This window comes from Ochotona curzoniae, unplaced genomic scaffold, assembly GCF_017591425.1.
Source record: "Ochotona curzoniae isolate NIBS_2020 unplaced genomic scaffold, NIBS_Ocur_1.0 contig_3622, whole genome shotgun sequence".
Lineage (NCBI taxonomy): Eukaryota > Metazoa > Chordata > Mammalia > Lagomorpha > Ochotonidae > Ochotona > Ochotona curzoniae.
The window spans coordinates 3,749,896-3,765,959 of record NW_024465926.1 but is presented as its reverse complement, the minus strand read 5'-3'; the positions used below and the strand labels follow the sequence as shown (position 1 = coordinate 3,765,959).

General features: G+C 40.3%; 1 long non-coding RNA gene across 1 annotated transcript in view; it reads left to right on the top strand.

The window, feature by feature from the left end:
- The window catches only part of LOC121157880, a 56,754-nt gene extending 41,586 nt beyond the window's left edge, over positions 1 to 15,168 (top strand). Inside the window, exon 3 of the long non-coding RNA XR_005884109.1 lies at positions 15,122 to 15,168. This is a non-coding gene — a long non-coding RNA (uncharacterized LOC121157880). The remainder of the gene's footprint in view (positions 1 to 15,121) is intronic.
- The last annotated feature ends 896 nt before the right edge of the window (positions 15,169 to 16,064 follow it).

Below are 16,064 nucleotides of genomic sequence, written 5' to 3'. Positions count from 1 at the left end.
TCCTTTACTGTGAGCTGTGTGTTATGACTTCTTCCACAGAGTAAATTATCGAGGTGAGGAAAAGAGAGAGAGTAACTTTGCAGTGAGAAAGCACTTCTTTCACAACCTATATTAGATAAATAGCAGTTGTGAAACATTCTATAAAATACCTAATCAGTACTTCCAAACTGGCAAAGTCATCAAAGACAAGGCATTTCTAAGACACCGACTCAGCTGAGAGGAACCTTAAAAAGACATGTGGCATCCTGGGTTAGAGCCTGGAACAATAAAAGAACATTAGATAAAAACTAAAATAATTTAAATAAAGTGTGGAGTTCAGTTAATAATGTATGACCACTGGTTCATTAATCATGACAAATTTACTATTCTCATGGAAGACGTTAATGACAGTGTAAGTGGGGTGTGAGGCTTGCTGAAACTATACTGTCTGCACGTTTAAGTCTGGAGCTATTCTGTAAAATAACATGTATTAAAAATTTCAACAAATATGTTCCAGTATTATGCCAGGCACTGGGATGGATGAGACTACCCTGTCTTCAAAACTTGTCTTCAAGTTTATGAGCCTACAAGGCCAATGAAAATACTGCTTAGCTTTCAAGTTAAAGGACCTTTGAAGCTTAGAGTTTTAGGTGACTTGTTTAAGAAGTTTTGTTTCACATCCCAATGCCAAATGCTGTGTTCTTCCTCCAAGTTCTGTGAAAATTTATAATAAAAAAATATTTATTTTTATTTGAAAGGCAGGAGAGAAGGAGACAGAGAGGGAGAGATATCTTCCATGCACTGGTTTACTCTCCAAATGGCTGCCATGGCCAGAGCTGAGTTGATCTGGAGCCAGGAGCTGGGACCTTCTTCCTGGTCTTCCACATGGGTGCAGGGGCCCAAGAACCAGAAGTGGAGCAGTTGGGACATAAACAAGCACTCATAGGAGATGCTGGAACTGCACACAGCCTGCCCTCTCTTCTCATAGCAGCCAGTATTGCCAGGGAATGGGCATCATGATTGGCCTGGCTTGGGACCCATGCCATCTCAGAAGGAAGTGTTTTAGAGGAGTGGCTAATACGTTTAGAATAACAAAGGATCAAAATGAGGCAACGAGTCAGCCAATGGAAGGAATGTTGCTGCTCTTTTCATGGTGGGATGATGGGTGTAAGTAAATTCCTGGAAAGATACAGAGTAAAGAGCCAGGGTGGTGGACTTTGCAGGTTGAAATCGTCTCTCTTTAGAACTGCATAGCCTATGCCCCTTTCATAGAAACAGCTGTAGACACCCATTTAGGTATTATGGATTCAATGAATTGGTCAGCACAGAATCTATAAACTGGTTGTGAGTATACCTTCAGGATTCATACTGACTTTTACTGAATTATTGGGCCTCACTGGGGCTTGAAACCTCAACAGGGATGAGTATGGCAACTTTTTGGACTTGAACTTTTATCCACAGAAGCTTTCACACAGTGGATTTCTCATGTGTTCTGGTAGAACTCCTGACCTGAGTTTCCGTAAGTCTGATAATGGAGTGTGAAAAGGTTTTTTATTATTTTCCTCCCTGAGAGACTGGGGACCTCACCCCCTAGGGGCTCTTCCTAGTTTTGAATAAGTAAGAAGTGGCTAAAGTCATAGCCTGTGAGAGTCTTTTTTTTTTCTTATTATTAATGGTTGCAGGGGATTATAAAATGGAACTCAGCAGGCATGGAAGGGCTTGCATCCATTTCAAAAGCACCAGTACATTCAGAGGCCAAAGAAAGTCTTTTGAGAGTGCACAGTACAGAGTGTTGTCAGTATTTTTTGTAGCTGCAAACCCTGGTAGGGATTCTGGACCAGACTTATGCCATGTCATTTTCAGTTCTAGTCACACTCTGTGATGGTCAAGTCAGGGTCCAGCTGGGGGATCCTTTTGAGGATAGGAAGAAAGCATTAGGATTTACTCAGAAATCATTTATGAAGGGCTTTCCATGTATGTGACCTGGGGCCGGGTTTGGAGGGCTGCAAATCTCTGCTTTCAGATAGTTCACAGTGTTAAACCATATAGATTCATAAAGCACACCTAGCTATGGTATCAAATTGAATAACAGCAGAGCTCCAAGGGAAGTGAAGATCAATGACTTGGTCTGGAGAAGAGGTCTTTGTCAGAAAACAGTGAGGGATGAATGGTAGTGCAAGAAGTAGTCAAGTGGAAGAATTATAATCTTGTCACTGGTTTGTACACATGATCTCCATGAAGTCCAAAGAGAAACATGATAAGGATCCCAGATGGGCACTGGTTTGTGTCCTGGCTGCTCCATTTCCTATCCAGCTCCCTGCTTGTGGCCTGGGAAAGCAGTTGAGGATGGCTGAAAGCCTTGGGACCTGCACCTATGTGGGAGACCTGGAAGAAGCTCCTGGTTCCTGGCTTTGCAGGGGCTCAGCTGCAGCCATTGCAGCTACTTGAGGAGTGAACCAATGGATGGAAAATCTCTCTCTGTCTCTCCTTCTCTCTGTAAATCTGCCTTTCCAATAAAATTAAATAACTTATTTAAAAAAACATCAGGAATGGATATTTTGCTGATCTTAGAATACTTCAGTGATTTTATCATATATTTTATGAGCAAGCAACAAAAATTGGCTTAGTTTTTTAAACAGATATATACAAATCAAAACCTTCTTTTTCAACAGTAATTTTTCAATATAAACATTTCTTAGAGACCCTGATTCAGACTTGGCTGGCTTTATAACACTAAATGGATGGCTTGGGTTCCTCTTCATATCTAGGTTTATTAGATCACTTATTAATCCAGGTCACATGTCTGGCAAAGCAAGTTTACTTCTGGTTCCAATCCTAGCTCTCTTGACTATATCAGAAGGGGATTTTGCTATATCCAGCATAGTACAGGGGGAAAACACTGGTGAAGGTATACTTAGTATGTTGAAATATGATTGCCTTGTGAAGCATCATCCCAAGGTCAGACCTTGGTTGGAGTTTCTTATTGTACTTTTCTTCAGCTCTTCAGGATGAATTCCTTTACTCCAGACCATGCTACTAAAGAGAGCAAAATGATTGGCAGTTCATGCTGGAGGCAGAATCTGTGGAAGATGAACTCCAGGGATGAGGGAGGAGAGTGGTTGAAAGATGAGCATTAAAATGAAATAGGAGACAGTGCAGTGTGTTTCATCAGTTGGCTCAGTTGTGAGTGACTGGCCTTAGTGGGATGCTCTGCAAATGTAGAAGTTAGAGCCCCTGATTGTGGAAAGCTATGGAGTCATGCTGACAAAAGCGGTGCTGTTTGAACTTCAATGTCCATATGAATTACCTGGGAATCTTGTTGATAGTACAGATTCCAGCTCAGTGGGAATGGGGTTGGGTCTAAGCTTCTACAAATTGAAAAAAGTCGCAGGCAATGTGCATGCTGCTGGAGATGGTCCCATGTTTTAAGTAGTATTAAAGAGAAATTGCACTGGATGCTTGCTAGAAATTACAAAGAAGATTATTGCAATAAAAGTCAATACCATTTAAGCAGTAGAGATCGAACCCCAATTTGAATACAACAGGTGTAGCTGATAGGGTGTGATAGAGTATGGAAAATTACTAATAGGAATGTCTATAGATATCACAGGTAGAGCAGAAGAACTTGGTTGGATCTCAAAGGTGGGAAATTCTTCCTAAGCCTATTTAGAAGTGTTCGTGCTAAATCAGGGCTCAACAGATCAAGAGTAAGGCTTAGTTACAAAGAGAGCCTGAGCAGCCTGACTTATCACTAAACCAAGGAGGGAGTCTTTGTCAGGTCCTAGAGCAAAAAAGTTACCACTAAACCCCTTTGCTTTTTGTCTGTTTGTACACCATTAATTCTGCCCAAAGGACAAAAGCTGTAATGTACTGCAAATGCTGTCACATTGATAAGTACTCTACCTGTCAACCAGAAGAAAGTTGACAACATGTTCTAAGATTAAAAGCTATTTGAGTTACCAGCCAGTGACCCTGTTTAACGGGAATGGCAATGTAGTGTGTCAGAGGTCTATTACCAAATACCAGCCTAGAGGCACAAAGGGCTAGAAATGCTAGCCCAAGTGGGTGAGATTCTGGAACCTTGACTTCAGGCAAGGGTCGTGTTAGGGTGTATCACATACTGAAATACACAGTATAGTTTTAAACTAATTTATTTCTCTTGGTTTAATGCCATCAGTGTTTGTTGAAGTTGTGACATGTGTCAGAATTTCTTTTACTTTCTATGACAAAATAATATTCCATTGCATATGTATCCCATACTTTACCTATTCATCTCTTGATGGACATTAATTCTTCCACTTTACAGCTATTGCAGATAATGTTGGCACATGGGTGTGTACAGCTTCCTTGGATGCCATATCCTCCAGGAAGTCTCTTCTAGTGCTTCTCATATCTTTATTACATAGTGATATATGGTGGAATTGTCTCATTTATCCTAACATTCCATTGATGAGTAGAAGATGTAAGCATATTGGATAGTTGAGTCAGTGGTTGTTGAAGCTGTTAATTCTCCATCTGTTGTTTCTCCCAAAGCTGAAGGGATACTGAATTCTGATAGCATTTTATTGTAGCAATCTACCCCTCTTTTTATAACAGAGAATTGTAATATTCTCTATGCAACTGTAAACTTTTAAGTTTAGAGACATGTAGTTACTATTTGCTGAGAGAATGTGCTCTTGTCTCTGACCATGTTTCTTGGTCATACAAAATTTCTGCCTTGCCAGCCAATTCTTACCTTTCTCTAATGTCTGTGTCCATCCTGAGAATTCAGTGAATTGCCAGTTCTGCTGGACTTGGTATCTCTTGCTGCTCTCAGCAAGCAGTTTCTGCCTAAAGTCCTGGCCTGATCTTGAAAATTCTGTCCCAGACTTGCAATTAGGCTCTCTTCAAGAGTTATCTTCATTTCCTGGCAGTGAAGAAAGATTATGAGTGGATTAAATGAGATCCTTTATGTCAGGCACCCAGCAGAGGCTCTGGCTCATGCAACTCAACGGTATATAGTGATTATTTTTGTTAATCATAATAGAGTTTATTTATGTAGAAATACATACACAGTACACATATGTATATATAAAATGTTCTGACTCCTTATAATCTTGCTTCAAAATTAATTAAGATGTGCAACCCTGAAAGTTATGTATTTATAAATTTTTGAAAAATGAAGAAAGCATCAGGAGTAATGTTTTATAGGCAGAGAGAATATAATACTCCAATTTTAAGCTTCATAGCTGTAGTATCTAAGTGTTAAATTTATCTCTAAAACAAAAGAAGACAAAAAAAAAAAAAGAACTAAGAAGCACTTCCACTATCTGTTTCTCTCATAATCCTAGGAGCACAGGGGAAAAGATAACCATCTTCATGTCTGAGTAATTAGTCTTAGAGGGGACCTGATCACTTCTCTTTATGTTTGCTGATGAGAATAAAGTGAGAGCAGGAGGGAAAGGAAATGCCGAGGGAGGCTTGCTTCTCTGCTTTATATTTGTTTCAAAGGAATAAAGGATGGAATAATAAATAATCCCTTTGCGTAGGTCAGGGTATAACTGTTACTTTTGCAGTAGCCGTGGTGCGTAGAAAACCAAATATACTGCCTGGGTCAAAGAGTTATGAGCCTGATAAAAATCATATGCACAAGCAAATAATGTTAGGTTGGGAAAGGCACAGAGAGCTGATGCAAGTTTCTCTGCCTAATTGACTGAATTTCTCTCTTTGGTCGTTAACATCAATGCTTATTCCATTCAGACATTTGTCTTCCCAGTGTGTTTTCCTATGAAATGCTGCTTGGGTTTGAAGTCATGTCTGTCATGTTCAGATTAAACAGTTTGTGTTTTCGAGGATGTCAGAATACATCCCTTGTTTGTATCTGATTATTATTTCTGGAATCCCTCCTTGGGTCCTTGGGCGCATTCTTCACTCTGCTCCCAAAATAGAGAAAGCTACACATCACTGTTGCCAACTCAAGGATCACCTGCATGATCTCTGCTTTACATATTTGATTGACATCATGATTGTGCCTGAGTTGTCACTATCATAATATCCTTAGCCTAATTCAGAGGTCTGCAAACAGTTTTACCAGAGCCTGGGTACTAAATGTTTCAAACTTTGGAAGCCACACAGTCTTTCTTACAATTACTCAGTTCTGCCTTGGAGCACAGAATCAGCAATAGATACATACATAATATACATGGCTGTGTTCCAATAAAACTTTATTGGCACTGAAATTTGAATGTCATCTAGCTCTCACATGTCACAAAAGTTATTCTTTTATGATATTGCCACTCAACGACTTATATAAATCATTTTTACCTAATGGTTCACACAAACAAATGGTAGGCTGAAACTTTGCCATGAACTAAGGTTTGCCTACTCTTGGGTTAGCTGGAATATGGAACTCTTTGAGTAAATTCAGGCTTTAAGCTATTATCTGTCTTTGGAAGATCTTTGAAAGAATTATGTGTTTGGTACAGAGCAGCAATAAGGAAATATTTTTAAGTCATAATTATGAAATGTTTATTAGGGGCTTCAATGATAGAACTAGGAAAAACAAGATGAAACATCAAGGGTAAGCATTCTCTCATGTGAGATTCTGAGGATTATACTTGGTACCTTTTTTATGATTGTAAATTTCATTGTTTTAAGACTGTTTCAATTGCCCAAATTCTCCTTGACGAATCTCACAATTCTCGTTTATATTAACTTGTCCTACTTTTTTGTTGGAAATTAATACTGTGCAGTGAAAAGGGTAGGATAATTGCAACCTGGTAAATTTAATTCTGAATTCAAAGCCAGATGTAATAAACTCTGCAGATAACTCAATTATCTGACCCGTTCTTCAAGGGGACATCTTAATTGTGGAGAATCTTTGAGGTTACTAGAGTCCTGAGGTAGTTGTCTCAACCGCAGGAGATTGAAATTAAGATTATAACACAAAGAGGTTTGGCTTTGGGATAAAAGATCTGGATATAAAACCCCAAACTAATCCATCATGATTTAGGGCCAGTGTTTCGATCTTTGTAAGTTGTTTCCTCACCTGTAGCATAGGGATGACATCCTTATCTCTAAGACAGTGCTGAGCATTGAAAAGACTTAAGTGCATCATGTATTATTGGTGCCCCATATAACTTAAGGACTGATAATCACCTTGATTTATTTCTTAAAAACTCAAACAAGCATGCTCCAGCCATGGAAAGGGAAAGGGAAACTGGAAAGTCTGTCTGTTAAGGGAAATCTTGGGCACCTAGTAAGGATGGCATAGATGGGAGTGCAGGGCAGGCAAAGGAAGGAGAAGGCGAGGTCTTTGCCAAGAAGGCCGGGGGAGCATGGGCACAGAACTATGGGATGCTGGAAAAAGTCAGGGCAAGAGCCAGGCCAGTTAAAAGAGTGGTAAAGGATTTTTGGGGACAGAAGGCACAAATGGATACTTACACTTAGTATACTTAGGAGGACCTTAGGAGTAGGTTGCCAGGAACATTGGCATTCCCATCTAAAAGTTCAGTTAGCAAAGGGAAAATGTGCAAAAGCCATCACTTTGTGAGACACTTAAGGCTCCAGCCAGGGGCTCTTTGCCCAGTTTTATCAGTGGTAGGAATTCACTAATGCATCCCTAGCATGCAAAAGATACTTTGTGCATCAATACAAATTAGCTGTTAAATGAATGAAGGACTGAATCATGTAATGGGTATTCTGGTAGGATGACTTCTTGGTTACAAGAAGCAGAGAATCATACATTGCACTTACATTGTTACAGGATACTGAACCTTACTGTAAAGACACAGGACTGTATTGGCCAATAAAACTTTCTACAGAGATAGAAATACTCTTTACCTACACTGTTCAGTATGGGAGCCATTTGTCTCACGTGATGTTGGGTCCTCACATGTGGCTAATGTAACTTTGAATTTTTAATTCTAATTAATTTAAATGTGCATTTAAATAGCTAATGGTTAGTATTGACCAGAAAAGCTATAGATTTTGACAAATGTATTGAACAAAAGTTCCCTGTTTGTTAAGAGTTTGTAATTATGTGAGTCTTAATTTTGATTATTGAAACAGAGGGAGAGAATCTCATGTGACTGGTCCAGCCCGTGTTTATAGAGACCCTGGATCAGTTGCCTTTTGGTTAGTTTCCCCAGTCCAGTGTGGTTAGACATGGGGAAGGGCAATGGGAAGAGGAAGAGTTGGGATATAGCCCCACAGGCAGCAAGATTGTTGGGAAGCAAGTAACCTTAGCTAGGGCTTGAAGAATACTGTGAGCAGGCAAATCAGTGATTGGCACTACTGATGGAGACATACTATGTGTGCAGTCTCCACAGGACAAAGGAGTTTTAACAGGAGGTGGCTGGAAACTCATAACTCAGTTAACCACTGCTTTATTGAGCAAGCACCATGTGCAAAGCAGAGTGCTTGACCTTGGGGATACCCTTTTATTAACAAGCTTGTGAGCTGCAAGCAAAGAAGAATGAAACAGATGCTAACAAATAAAACATGCAAATGCCATGGCATGGAACAGAAAATGTCTTGTAAGTATGCTCTTAGGAAGAGCTGCTTAGTCAATTTGGAGTGTTCTGGGAAGACTTCCGGAAAGCAAAAATGTGAGTATTTGGTAGGGAGTGAGGAGAGGGGAAAAGAGAAGGCACAGTTTGTAAAATATGCAATGTATTCACTGAGGCCATGTTATGTGTAACCCAAGAATGATCTAGATACTTGTAAATTTGCTGAGTTTGCACTCTACTGTAGCCTCTTGATGAGTCTCAGTGACTACTAGCTTAGTGTAGAAGGTGAGGGAGAAGCCCTCACCAAAGAGATCTTAGTCTGCTTTTCTAAGCAGTTGTAAAAACCTATTTAAGCAGTCTTCTCTCCTCAATCCAATCATCTCGCAGCACCAAGTCAAAGCAGTGTTCCATGGGACACACATTGAGAAAGACACTATAGACTTTGCTTTATGCCATGGAAGCAGATGGTATTTTTGATAGCTCTTGCTACCCCATTTTTTTTCCTGAGTATGAAAATATATGTGGCTCTTTCAGCCTGAGTGATTGTTGGAACAACCTCAACCAGATTTGTCAGCCTGTTCAGTTGACCAAAAGTCTTGATTTCACTTGGGACACCTTTCTTGCTATCACCTTTCCTGCTGCTATCATCCAAGTCTTGGACTAGTATATGGTCCTAGTTTCTGTCCTTCTCTACAAAGATTCTTCCCTGTAGCAAGCTTTAAAGATATTGAGTCTGCCAGTCAGTCTTTTGGTCCCTAGATTATTGCCATTCGTGTTTCCGGGGTGCATCTTGTTTACTCACTGAGCATTAGACTTGTAGTCAAAGTCAGCCTCTCCCACTGATCAGGTAGTGATTGTGAATGAGCAGCTTCACTTCTGTGTGCTTCATTTTTCTCATCTATAAAATAGAAATTATATTACTTACTGCACATGGTTCTTGAGACTTAGTGGTATAAATGACACATCATTTTAAATGTTGCAGAGACACTTAATAATAGCAAATGTCACCTCTCAAGAAGAGATAACAACTCTAGCTCTCTTGGATTTGAATGCATTCTGTTGATTTATGGGGTTGATATAGGGTTCTGCTCTATAAATATCTTCCATTAATATATATTAAATCATGATATTTTGAGGTTATTATCTCTGCTGTTAATGCATTCTTTCTTCCTTTAATAATGTATTTTTTTTATTATTGATTTGAAAAGCTGAAGTAGGTAGTTGGATAAAACCAATTTGATCTTCTGGTTCACTCCTTGATAGCCTGAAAAAGCCATGGTGGGGCCAGGTTGAAGCCAGGTGTTGGGAAGAACTGAATGCAGGTCTCCCGTGTGGGTGTCAGGGAGCCATAATATGCTGCTTCCCAGGGTGAGCAAAAGCAAGAAGCTGGAATTATAAGAGGAATGAGGACTTGAAACCAAGAACTCTGATATGGGATGTAGGTGCCCCAAGTGGCATTTTAATGGCTGCACCAAACACCTGATTGTCACCTATTCTTTATTTTTAAGAACAGTCTTATTGACATATAAGTCACTCAGTGTATAGTTTATATAGTTAAAGTATATAATTCAGTGACTTACAGAATATTCACAAGATTATGCATCATTACAATCAAATTTAGGATATTTTAAATTATGTCACTAAGTTGTGTCTCCTGTTATGAATTGTGTGTTTGCATCCCCCTCCAAATCATTTGGTAAAGTCCAACTCTGGTGTTATGATGTTGGGGGGGGGCCTTTGGGTGGTGAGTAAAATTGGATGGGGTTATGAGGGTAGAGCCCTCTTTGTGGAGTTGTTATCCCTATGGGAAAAGACTATAATTAGTTTTCCTCTGTGTGTATCCATTAAGGAAGGGGGTGTAAGGACATAGCAGGAAGAGGACCCTCACCCAGGACTCAGCGTGCTCTTTCCATGACTTTAGATTTTAGCCTCTACAGCTGTGAGAAATAAATCTTGACGCAGTTTAAAAATATATAGTAGGCAGAAATGATGGAGAAGTCACATTCCTGGATGATCTCTCTCCCCTCAGGCTCCTCAGCTCCTGGCAATCGTTAGTCTACTTTCTGTCTCTATGAATTTACGTCTTCTAGACGTTTCATGTCAGCAGGAGCATGCCATATGGTGACTTTGTGGCTCGGTTCCTTCACTTGCATAATGTTTCAGGTGTTAAGTTTGATCTAAATCAGGATCAGTATTTAATTTCTGTATGTGGGTGGATAATATTCCATTGCATGGATAGACCACATTTTGTTTGTCTTTTGGATGCTGCTTTACTGCTGGATCTTTTGGTTATTATGAATAGTGCTTCTGTAAATATTCATGCAAAAGGATTTTCTTTAAAAAAATTTTTTTAGAAAGATTTATTTATCAGATCCAGTATGGTGGTATATAAACTAATCTGTTCTGGTTTGTGTCCTGGTTGATCTACTTCCTTTTTAAAATTATTTTTTTATTTTTACTTTTCATGATACAGTTCCATCGGCTCAGAGATTTTCCATTCCACCTTCAGTATTCCCCCTTCCAGACACCGTCTTCTCCTATATCATGACATTGTAGGTATAGACCTTTCTTAAATCCTGGTTTCTAATTCTTTTGGTTATGTGCCTAAGGATGTAAAACTGCATGCTATGTCTGAGTGCTTGGGTGTTGCTCCTGGCTGTTTTCAGTTCCCTCATCCATGGAGGCAACAGCTGATTGCTCACAAAATTGAGTCCCAACAAACCAGAATTTAAGTCCTGCCTCCTGGGTTTGGCTTCGCTCATCCTTGGCTTTTGTGGGCATTTGGGGGGGGGGGGGCGGTAAGGCCATGGATAGGAGCTCTTTATGTCTCTTTCAAATAAATAAGGTTTTAAAAAAGAAAGATTATTCTGAGTACTATGTGGATGGTGAGATCTGAAGGCTGGTGGTAGAGAAACTAGTTAGCAAAACTTCTGCTCACTAAATATGCAGTGACTCAAGTCCACCCTCTCTATATTTGTCAGATTTTTATTTTTTTACATTAGCTTTCTTACAGTAAAGATTTTTGCCTGGTTGTTGGATGGAATTTAACACACTAAGCCAATCTATTTACTTGTAATGCTCATCACTAATAGGAAACAAGACACTGCACTCTTGAGAGAAGCTGGCCCTGCTCAGTTGACTAAGTCCCTTGCATTGATGATGAAAGATTGTAAATGGATTGAGCAGGTTGATGGTGTCAGTTCCAATTTGTTGAGCCACCGAATCATGTTGTCAACAATTAGCATCTACAAAATATGATCACACATACATCACTCTTTCAGCAAAAGACAGATGAACTCTGGCTGTGGCTCTGAATGCGACACAAGTTCTTTTTTTTTTTTCAAATCACTTCTTTGTAGGTGCTGCTGACTAAGGACTGAATAATTACAAATATTTAATGAGTACTTTCTAGGTGTTAAGGGACCCCAAGGATGTAGCAGAGAAACCAAGAAGCCCCTGATGTCTTCAGAGAGTTCCCATTCTTATGAGGCACAGATAAGGAGATAGGAATAAGGCAGTTGTGTGGGAGTGGGGATTGGTGGTAAACATTGTGCTGGAGGAGAGCTGGAGCAGTGCATGTCCTCTAAATGTCCCACAATAGGGACAGAAAGGAGGGTGGCTTTTGTGCCATGATGCCTGTCTCTGACTTGAAGTGGCCTGGCTCAGTGAGGAAATCACTGATTTTCAGTGACGTTGCTGGTGCAGAGCTCAAGTGGATTCCTTGGGTGTTTTCTCTGATTATCATCCTCACTGACCATTATCACTCTAGTGGGATGGACCATTTTCCTATTACAGAGTGGAAATTCATTTCACAAGTTCTGTTTGTTCATTTGTTAATTCTGGGAACATATCCTGGCCACTGAATGCCTTCAGTGGCTTATGCAGCTGCTGGGATAATATAGCTTCATTAAATATGAGGCCCATCTTTAAGATGTTTATGTTCATACCAGCCATTCAAGATGAGGTAGACTGGGGATAGGGGTGGCTAAAACCAGGGTGAGATTTCACAGTCAAAAAGCATTGCTGTGAGTGGAAGGAGCTGGGTTGGTGAGAGTGGTAGTGATAAGGGGAGCAGAGAAGGAGGAGAGAAGGTTGAAGCTGAGCTTTAAAGAGTTGAGGAAGGAATTGGTCACCTTCACCCAACATCTTTGCCCTAGCCAGGAAAGACTCTAATCTGAAATGAAGTGTCTGGGTTCAGACTTGAAGCCCAACCTATACTATCCCTTATCAGCTAGGAAATGGAGTGCTTTTGGATGATGTCATGGAGACTCAGCCTGTTGTCTGGAATGACCTGGGCATGGTACCTGGCACAGAGTAAGCACTCAGTCACTACTAGCTGCTTTGGCCATCAGCCAAGCCTTGTCACGGGGGCCCTCCTGACACTGCTAGTTTGGTAGAAGCACCTATGACCGGGTCATCTATTTAGTGGACAAAAGGTGAAAGCTTGCTTGACCATTTCACCACAATGTGTTAAAGCAGTGAGGAAAGAAAGCGTCTTATATCTCAAGCCCTGTTAGAAGTTTTTTCTTCCTGCCTGCCTCTGGGGCTGAATTTTCTACCCATTGTTATGAAAACGTGGCCTAGAATTTTTTTAGCTGAACAGTCTAGAGCCCTTGGGAACTGTCAAAAATGAGATTGGAACATAAATATGAAATGACAGGCAGCTTCATGTGCTGTTATTAAACTTCACAGCTAGAATTTTTAAAAGCAAATTATCATGTAAAAATATTCTTGTTATGTTAAACTAGAAATGAAAATGACTTATTTATTTGCTTAGATCAAATTGTTGGAAGCAAAGTTAGGCTGTATTTTTTTTCCCTTGCCAAATGCTTTGATGCGTCCCTTTAGCCAAACAGTTTAAAAATGAACATAGTTAAGAGGCATCAACAACAGAGGGGTTGCTAGCTCCTAAGGGTCTTAGTCTTTCAAATGGGTCAGTGAATAGAGATCTAAAACAAGAGTCAGAGGCCTTAATGTTTTTTTGCATTGAACCAAGACAAAAGTTTGCTTATCGATAGTAAGGGTATGCTATTTAGGAGACTAGTAATTGAGCTTATTTATGGGTACTTAGGCATCGCCTTTAAGTGCCTTCTTTACGAAGAATGGGTGGGTGTTTTCAGGGCCTGGGACTTACCTTGTGGCCACGAGATGTCACTGTCGAGTCACAGAATCACAGTCCAAGGGGCTGAGAAATATGGGGAGGATGTTTACATGACCGAACAGTTCATTCTTTATTTTAAATGTCTGCTAAGTTTGGGATACTGGGGAGATCAGTTGAAGTCAGGAGAGTACTTTAGAGTATAGAAGAAAATTTGGGGCAGTAGGGAAAAATGTGATATTTGCTCTTTCTGTCTTCTGGATATAAATTTTTCTTTTTCACTCAATTACTGGTACACTTGGTCTCCTTCTATTCCTCGGCGAGAGTTAGACAGTAAATGCAGGAGATGGAGAGATACTTGCACAGTGGCAGAATATTCAAGTTGTAAGAGATCATGTAGCACGTGGCTTCATCTCAGGCACGTGGGAGCCAAGAGGGCAATGCATTGTTCAAGGTCATGGTGAGCTTTAGGCTGCATTTCTCCTGTAAAGCTTTTCAATGAAGGTAGAGGTCAGCGTATCTCTAGGTGTGATCCCTGGATCTACAGCATCAGTGTTATCTGGGAACCTGTTAGAAAAGCATATTTTTGACCTCTACCTCAGACCTACTGAGTCAGGTAGGCTGGCTTGAGACTTAGGAGCCTGCTGTAACTAGCCCTCCAGAGGATTCTGATTTGATAGAAGTAAAAGATGACTTATGGTAGGAGTAGGAGAGTTTTGTTTCTGGCTTCTTTGTGCTTCTAGCATCTCTCCAGACCCTGTGCTCTGAAGAGTACTGCTATTACACAGCTTCTCATTGGAGCCTGCTTCATGTACACAGTTCTGGGAGTTAAAAAAAGTCTCCTTTCTAGATATATCTGCATTTGGTGGCGTCGACAAACCTTGGAGAGGGGCATGATCATCACCACTTCTTTTTCTTTGTTTACAAGCCATGAAATGCCTGAGATCACACTGGAGAGGGCTTGTACATGCAGGGGAAGATTTCAGTGGAGTTTTATTTCTTTCCCATAATCTCTTTGTGTTTAAATTGGCTTTCAAGCCCCAAGAGGGATTGTTTTCCCCATCTAGACCCAAAGACAATGTCTTCTGGAGGCTAGAGTGGCAAAAGAAGAGAACTTCCTACAACTCTGTGCCAAGAGAAAGCCTCCCCTCAAGAGAATGTGCATCTTCTGGGCTTGGTAATGGTGAGTCCAGAGGTGGGACTCTAATGGAAAGAAGTATTCCTTAGCTTCAGCCGTCACTTCATGGTGTTATCTCCCAATCGTGTTGAGGGCTGCCTGTTTCTCTTCCCCATGTGTTTCTGAGAGTTTAATCTCAGGTAGACTAATGAGATTTTTTTGTTGTTGTTATATGAAGTTAGTACATCCTCTTTGTAATTTGTGGCATCCTCCAATTTTCCTTTGTTTGTATATATCCTAAAGATTGTGTCTATCTCATTTTGCTATTCTGATGCTTAGGAAAAGGCCTGCTCCAAGTCCTGTACTGCTGTATACCAGGAACATTCTACCAAGCCTCTTTCTTGCCTTATTTACATCTTCTGTTTTGTTCCTTTCCAGCAAGTGGTACCGAGAGACTGCAGTGCAACTGCCAGGAAGACAAAGGTAAGCACATACAGATGACTTCCAGCATCTTCTGGCATTCGCTTTTCCTCCTTAGCAGACACATCTTAGAATTTTACAACATTTATGTTGTTTAATGCTCCATCTCATTTTAAGGCTTTTCTCCTTTTTTTCCAGGCTATTTCTTTGTGATACAAGACTTAATTCTACTTTTTCATTTTTGAGTGAGAATTTCATTTACTTTAATGTTTAGTCATTTGCTCAGCCTAACTTAGCAGAGTGGGTTATTCTACTGTGAGAAAGTGAGTGTTGATGGGAAGATTCTCCTTTGCCTTCTCTTGTAATTCTCCAAATGTGAAGTTGGGAATCAGGTACAAGCTTTGCCTTTTGATGGGTTGTAGTAAGTTAGGTAACCTCTGCTCTCTGAATTTCGGGAAAATGGAACAAAGTTCAGGGAGGTAGAGATTCCTATCACTAGGCTACCATGTGCTGGTGATACTACTGCCAGTGTGGGGATTTCTTGTGACACAAAGAGGGTGGGTGCAGCTCTTGCTGAGAAAAGTGATGGTGACCAAGTACAGGGATGCTACCGCCTGTGCGAAATTTTCTGAGGCCCAGTCATCTATTTCCTCTCTGATTCTTTATTGCAGACCCCATTGAACCCCATCCTTCTCTCATACTCTCTTATTTCTGTCTCTCTTCCCAGTAGTGGTGTGGATGTGGGGCCCTGTTATGCAGGAAAAAAGGAGTTGGTTAGACTTCCAACACCTTGAGTGATGTGTGGTGTTCAGTAGAAACATTTATGGATGTTCATTGCCTTCAAGTGGAGTCTTGACGCAATCAGCCTGAAAAGGCATAATGATGGAGCCATTTATTTCAGGATCCTTTATGTTGGAAAAACTTAAGGCTAAAAAGACTATGGCAAGACTTGTCCTTCTCA